The following is an 8,685-nucleotide window of genomic DNA, read 5'->3' on the forward strand; positions in this document are numbered from 1 at the left end:
GGTGTGTAAGATGACCATAAAATTAATCCCTCTCCTTTTCCTTTATAATACAAAATGGCCCCTTATTTTTTCCAAAGAATAAAAGAATGCACCCCCTTGTCCCATTTATCTCTTTTAACTAATGTGTAAAGATGTATTAACTAATGGACGAAGAACCCAACCCATCACTTCAAATGTCAACTTTTTAAAAGGTGACGAGACCTTGACTTGATCGAATTTTTTTTTCTTTGCGTTTAAAATTAACTGCTTCGATTTTCTCTACACTGACAGACTGTAAAATATAGTTAACTAATACATGTAATGTAAGTATAAAATTTATATTTTAATGTATAAGATACAAGAAATGTATTGCTATAAAATAAAAGAAACGATTATTAATTGTACAAAATGGTAGTATTACGCTGTACATGTGCAAAAATAATGATTCTTAAAAATGACAATAAATTGATAAAATTCCTAAAATAAGGATAATCATCAATAAATTGTCAAAAAATGTAAACATATGTAAAAAGCTATTTCGTGCTCTTTAACGAATCAGGACCACTCGAAACGTTAATTTCAAGCACGGCGAGCCAAAATTAAGTGTCAACAGCAGGGATTAGTAAGCCTTCTACAAGGAAAAGAAGCCGACTCAACAAGACAAGAATCTAAGTACAACACAAACCCTACGTGCATGTCATTGACCAACTAGGAAAGGGTTTTGTGTTCAATCGACCTGCAGAGCATAATGTTATAAATACCCAGGTCTTTCCAAGAAGAAGTTTGCGCACCCACAAAAAGAGAATTCAGAATATTGAGCGCAGAGAGAATATCTATCATATTCAAGAATCCAGGGTTGCGTCCCTAGTACAAGAAGACGGATCGAAGGAGTAGTTTTATTGAATAATATTTTCTAGTTCTTAGGTCTTTATTCTTGTATTAGGTTTGTGTTATCAAAGTGTATCTTTATCAGCTTATTTAGAAGTATAAAAAAAAGATACAAACCGTTGTAACTTCAAGTTAGAGCCTAGCTTGAAGTTAGCTTGCTAGTTAGAGTTTGGGTAGCAAGGTTGTTGTAGTTGGGATTAGGTTGCAGAGGTTGTAACTTAATTTACAGTTGGCTCAGTTGTAGCAAAGTTAAGGTAAATCCTACAGGTCTATAGGTCGTGGTTTTTATCACCTTTTTAACCGGGTGGTTTTCACGTAAATATCTAATGTCATTTACTTACCTGCAGTTTTATTTCATAAAGACGCTAGCATAGAACAAGTACAGTAACGTGTTCCCTCCTATAAGCGAGAATTGGATACGCATAGGATATGCAGTAGGTCATGCATCCTATCAAGTGATATCAGAGTCGGGTTCTCTTTGAAGAGCCTAAACATCTTAAGAGAAGATCAGAATCGATGTTGTACTATCTACAGGACAATGCAGAGGGGAATCAATCTTCAGGCCTCCACTGCTCAAAAGCAAACACTTTGTCACAAGGAAGAATCAGATGCGGACCTACCTAAAGAATCTAGACTACAGGCTGTGGCTAATTACGACAAACGGACCACTGATTCCCACGAAGCTCATGCATGATGGAACTAGAGAGCACAAGGCTGAAGAGGAATTCATGGCTCAAAATGCTTCAATAATGGAGTTAAACGATAAAGCAGTAAACATACTACAATGCAAAGATAGGAAAGGATTTGTTTGACAGAGTCTCAAGGTGTTCTAGTGCCAAGGAAATTTGCGATCTACTAGCTCAAACTCACGAGGATACGACTCAAGATAAGCAGCTCAGATTAAATATACTTATAAGGAAATATGAATTATTCTCCATGAAGAAGAAGGAATCAATCAGAGATATGTTTGACAGATTTGTCAACATTACCAACAATCTCATAGCTGTTGGTAAAACCTTCACCAACGAAGACTTAGTTATGGAAATTCTAAGAAGTCTTCCTCCTTCATGGGATTTGATAATAAATGATGTGTTTTGATGACATGAAAAACCCTAAGGAACCAGATACAATTAGATTCACCTGTCTGAACTTGGTTAACCATATGATATCTCATATGTTGCTTTTCTAACATGCTCCTTGAAGGATCAGATGTCACGACACATTTTCACTAAGTCGTGCGGGAACCTACCTTTCCCACTTCGGTAGGCGAACCCCTATCCCAACAATCATAAAAACATAAATAAAGCAGAAGAAGATAGAATAACGTAAGACATACGATAATAATATAAGAAAATGCGGAAGTAAATGAAATACACCCCAGTATCTGGTCTGGTCATACAAGAGCATCTAACTAAATACTACAAGTTTGAATAATAGTAATACATAATTAGTCTCAAAATCATGTCTCAGGATGGAAATAAAGACATAATAGAAGGAAGAGTCTTCGGGCAGTGAACGTCCTCATGCTCACCCTGAAAGACTCGAATCAGCAATCCTCGAATATCAGCCACGAGGAGTAGAGGTCGATCCCACCTAGTATTCTGCATTCATAAAAGAATGCAACAAGTGCAGGTCAGTACAAGCAACAAGTACTGGTAGGTATCATAGGCCGACTAAGACTAGCTAACGTATATAAAGACAACAAAGCAAGATAAACACATAAACCAACAAGTACAAGTCAACACGAATCCATATCCACAGAACAAGTCATCACCTATGTTATAGCATCTAAACCTAACTGTGCGAAGTCTCATTATAATCTATCCGAACCAGTACATCACAATCGTATCACAACAAGTCATCACCTATGTTACAGCATCTAAGCCCAATTGTGTCAAGTCTCCGTATAATCATTCCGAACCAGTATATCGTGATAGTATCACAACATATCACTAGAAACCAAAAGGTACAATGCAATGCAATAATATATGTATGATGAATGCAATGCATATGAACCTTTGTACAATATGTCCCGAACAGAATAACTCCATGTCTCGGCGATCATGACACATGGGGGACCCGCAAAGTCCATGTACCGCTCGCTTCGAAAAATGACCTCGGATCACGAGCACTCTCTCGATCCCGTTAAGAAACCTTGGTCATCATCACTCATTTGTTCCCGGCAAGAAACCTCGGGCCACGTAGACTCATCTCTACACTCTCTGGCAAAGACCTGGGAGGCTACACTCTCTCACTTATCATCATTAGTACCATAACTATGCATATATCAATGTATCATGGAAATAAGTATGAATACGATGCAATGCAATATCAACAACCAATTCAAGTACCACCCAGGGCACACAAGTAATATCAATAATAAGGCTACACAATAAGCCACAATGAAATCATAATCTCGTCTCAATACCGATCAAGTAAAGTACCGCAATGTCATAGTCATGATATAGCACTAGTCACAATTACCCAATGTCTTAACGTGGCAACGAGCCAATAAGTAAATGGAATAAGATAAGAAAATCAACACAACGGGGTGGCTAACCCCCAAATCATACAACAACACTCAACCTAAGACAATATTCAACCCAACTTCACACCCGAAGGTTTACATGCATTCTCCGATAATATCATCTAAACATACGCTTCGCTAATCGAAGTCTCACCATAAGGTAAATCGTAACCTATCTGGAGAGTCGAACATCAAAGTCTCCAATAATCAAACCTTAGTCTTTCTCTTTCTTTGAGCCCTGAGATAATGAAAGTCTAAACATATCTGAATCATGAAATTAGAATCAAGAAGAAACATCATTCAAACCTTACCTCTATTCAAGACCTAAATCCCAACTTATGGAATGTGGTTTATGAACTAGAAAGATGGAATAAGGAATCTGCAGGTCTCAATATGAAATTAATGTTCTAGGTGATCAATTCGCATCAATTATAACCTAGAAGAACTAACAAATCACATAAATTCAGATTCTAGGCAAAAACCCCCAATTTGGGTATAAACCCTAACTTCCAATTTCATAAGTTAGTCACTAATTAGGAAGGAATCATGCAATAGTAGATTATAATCATCAATTTCATGCTTAATGAAGCTAACCCAATCAATATATAAAGATTTAATAGCCTAGAATGAAGAACCCATTGAACCCTCTTTTAATCGTCAATCTCTTAATGAAACTAGCATGATAATAGATTCCTAAGGTGATTAATGGAATATGGAATAACAATGAAGGTGGAAGGACTTACCACAATGATTTTTCCCCAAGAATCACCTTGAAATGCTCCATATAGCTGTAATGTCGAAATAGTAATGAATGAGGGACGTAGGGCTTTAAACACTTATTTAAAGAATCCAGCTGCCCGACAACCGCTTTGGCGACAACAAGACCGTTGCGGCGATGCTGCTTTAGCGCTCCCACAGACCACTGTGGCGTCTAGCTAGTAAATTCACCAGGCCGCTTTTGCAGCATGGCCACCGCTATAGCGGGGCACCAGACACCAGAAAACTTTCAAGTTTCACAATCTCAACCCGAAATCCCGATTATCACCCGAAGCCATCTGCTCACATACCATATATGTAAACACACATAAAAACACGCTACGAACGCACTCGTGGCCTTGAAATTCCCAACGGAGGTCTCGTTGACCGAGTCAACCCTCGATACCTCAAAATCAACTTCCCAACTCAAGTCCCAAAATACATTTGAGTTCATTGGGAACCGAACCAAATATACACACAAGTTCTAAAATACCATCCGGACCTCTCAAAATCGACGAATTCCCAAAAAAGGTCCGTTTACTCAAAAGTCAATGTTGAGTCAACTCTTTTTCGCTTTAAGCCCAAATTTCTCATAAAGTCACCCAAATCATACCCAAAGACCTCGAAAAGCGTGTCAATGGTCCTCTTGGGCCAAATGTGTGCTAAAAAAGCTCGGAGAAGGATCAAAATTACCGAAAAGACTATAACAACTAAACAAGTCATTACATCAGATACCAATTAAACCATAGCTCGTCCTCGAGCGACGAAGAAAGAGAACGGGAAAAAAAAATACTTGAGTCCAAAATAATTGGATATCTAGAACGCATAACGGACTTCTCCTTATAGGAAAGATTCTCATCGAACAAAATTGAAACCCAATGAATGATATAGGAACCATCAGAATGGTACTTCTTCAACAAAAAACCATGGAAGACTGGATGAAAACCTGACCGGTCTGGTGAAAAAAACTAACTTATAGAACACAGGATCAATACAACGGATAGTCTCAAACAGGCCAAAACACCTCGGGCTCACTTGCCTTCCTTCCCGAATTGCATGACACCCTACGTGGGTGTAACCTTCAGAAGAACCTGCACACTCACTTTACCAGTCACAACTCTCTAAACTTAGCTCGAGATCTAATTCTTGTATCTCCGTATTCAAATTTCCCTCGCAACTGATCCTCAAATAAACGAAGGGTTTTTGCTTGAATTATCTGATTTGATAAAACCACAACTCTGAATGCGATCAATACGCCCCAAAACTCTTTCCCAAACCAACATAATCCTTCGAAACATGCCTATAAACCATAGACCATTCTGATTCCGCTAAACTTTCTTTCGCACTTGCTAAAGCCATTTTTTTTTGCACCACGATTTCTTAGAAACACATGAACACACACACCACAAACCTGAAACCATGACTTACTTTGGCCAGAAAGAATCCTTGATTCATCTGAGTTCTTTACGCAATTCCATCAAAACTGATCGAACTGAAAGCTAACTTGGCTAGTTTCAAGTCTTCTTAAACCTTCGAATTACTATATCAGAACCACACTACTGAATATCTCACTGAGCAAAGTCCGTCAGAACCCAACTGATCAGTATAAGGACCTTCGCACAACTGTTCCTCCTCGAATCTGTGCTAAGTTCATTGTAAACCATCATCCTATCCAAGTAACTGTTCTCAGAAAATATCATCAAATCCGCTAGAAAATCCTGACAAAGCTCGGTGAATCTGTCAAACTTCAAATCTGAGTCGAAACGCATCGAATCCTTAAATATCTCTCTGAAAATATTAACATAGACCATTAAGCTTAACTAGAACCATTTGACCCCGAATGAAGGTACCACCCTTGGATACCACCAATAGTCACTCGAACTGACTCTAAATTTTTGAAATCAACCACAGTCCTATCGCATATCTGTGGCGGCCAATTCTAACCTCTTCCTCACACATAACAAATCCTTTCTACCACCCTCAACTCCAGAAGTTGAGTCCTATCCAAGTTATTAACTCAGTACCGAAGAGCTATACTTTACGATTCCAATCTTCATGTTTCTCAACCTTTACCCGACACGCAAATCTGATACAACCTCGAACCTTTACCGAAGGGTTTCTTTCTTGGGGGCAAATCAACTAAACTCCAAGTGTTGTTATCCTATCTTGGAATAAAGCCATGTATGTATATTTGATGATTAATAAACCAAAGACTTGGAAGAAGTAATTCAGCGTAAAAGACATTAAGATAGCTGGCCGAAGCAAAGAAGAAATTCCAGACAATATGAAAGGTATGATGAAAGCAGGCAGCACACGCAGAACATGATGACTAGAACACGTCCAAATACATGTTCCCACATGAAGACACGAGCGCATATGACTCAATCCCAGTAGCAGTTCAATGAAAGAATTGAACAAGGCACAAAACTGTTCTATACAAAGGAGTCATCAAGTACAGTGGATGAATAACCAGCAGTTGTGAGATAATGAAGAGAGGCAGAGTGTCATGACCCAATTTCTTTAAGTCGTGCGGGCACTTACCTTTCTCACCTCGGTAAGTGAACCCTCAATCCAACGATAAGTAAATATATAAATAAATAAATCCATCAAGCGAAATAGAGTAATTATGTAAGTCTCACAATAATATAATAGAAATAGTGCGGAATAACGAAAATACCCCCAGGGTCTGGTCTATGCCATACAAGAGCATCTATTGAAAAATATACAAGTCTGGAATATAATAATACATAAATCTTTCTATGTCTCAGAATAGAAATAGTAAGACATAAATAGGAAGAGTCTTCAAGGCAGCGAACTTCTGGTGCTCACCCTGGAAACTCAATGCTATGTCAAGGCGACTATCACCACGAGAGATGGAAGTTGGACTCATTCGATACTGCATTCATAAAAGAATGCAGAAGTGCGAGGTCGATAAAACACACAGTACTTGTAGGTATAATCGGCCGACTAAGTATAGCTAACACAATTCAGACAATAAAGCAGGATAGGCAAATAAATCAACAAGTATAAGTCAAACACAATCAGAATCATGTATCTGTCATCGTCTAGGTTGAAGCATCTAAACCCAAGTATGTCCAGTCTCCATATATATTCAATCCGAAAATCAACAACACAAGTACAATACCAGATCATCACAATATAAGCCAAGATGCAATGCAATGCAATGATGTATGAACGCCAATGCAATGCAATGCCATGTGAACATGTACTCCGGACGGAAGTACCGACATCTCGGTAGCACAACCCAAGGTGACTCGCGAAGTCTAAGTGCCACTCGTCCAGGATCTTTGCCCAACAGACAGACGAGACCCGATTCTTTTCCCACAGGGGTTCTCACCGGCAGCACCCTGGGGGACCCGCGAAGTCAGTGCACTCACTCAATCCACTATTCCAAGACTAACATCGAATATCAGACTTTCACATCACTCTCATTTAAAAACCGAGCCAAGGTCATCACAATGTTTCACCAAGTACCAATAATGTCTCAACAGTATATCATGAAGAATGAGAATAAGTGAAATGCATGTGTCAACATCAAGAATCAGCTCAATATCACAAGTATCAACGGGGGTACGCCAATAATATATAAGTGTCACATGTACCAAGACGGGTACGCCAATAATATCATCAACCACTACACAGGTCATACGAAAATCTATCCTCATATCATCATCAAAAGTAAGGTACCACCATATCACAATAAAGATGTAACAACAGTTCCCAAAATCTACTAACAACACGTGGCATCAAGCCAACACAGTAGAACAATCAAGTCATAACACAACGGGGTGGTTAGCCCCAATAATGCAACAGGGCCCAACCTAAGACAATATCCAACCCAACTTCATACCCGAAGGTTTACATGCTTTCTCCGACAATATAATCTAAATATATGCTTCGTTACACCAAGTCTCACCAAGGGTAAGCCATAACCTACCTGGTGATCGAACAACAAACACCAACAATTAGTCTTTTGCCTTGCCCTTCTGTTGGCATATTCGAAAGCTAGATTAGAAATCATGAAGAATGATACCAATATTGCTATCATTCAATTTAGGTCAAATCTAACCCTAGAATTTGGGGAAACGGGGCCTACAAGGTCAAAACGGGAAATTCGGGAGTAAAATATGAAATTAAGCACTAGGTGATCAAAAGCCATCAACCAATTGCTAAATTAACTCAAAGATTCCCCCAATTTCGAAATTCTAGTAAAAGCTCCAATTTTTGGTATAAACCTTAACACTTTGATTCAAGGATTCAACACTAATAATGGAAGATATATGCTTAATAACCTTAGATACATCATAATCTAGCATAAACTCACTCAATTTCATCATTAATAAGCCTAGATAAAATATTTATTAACTCTACTTTTATCTTCCATTACTAAGGAACTACTAAGGATGAGGAACCTGTGATGGTTAGGAACAAGGAATTAGTAAAGAGGTTAGCAAGACTTACCACCAAGAGTTTTCTCCAAGATTCTTCTAAAACAGTCCCCAAGAGTTTAATTT

This window comes from Lycium ferocissimum, chromosome 8, assembly GCF_029784015.1.
Source record: "Lycium ferocissimum isolate CSIRO_LF1 chromosome 8, AGI_CSIRO_Lferr_CH_V1, whole genome shotgun sequence".
Lineage (NCBI taxonomy): Eukaryota > Viridiplantae > Streptophyta > Magnoliopsida > Solanales > Solanaceae > Lycium > Lycium ferocissimum.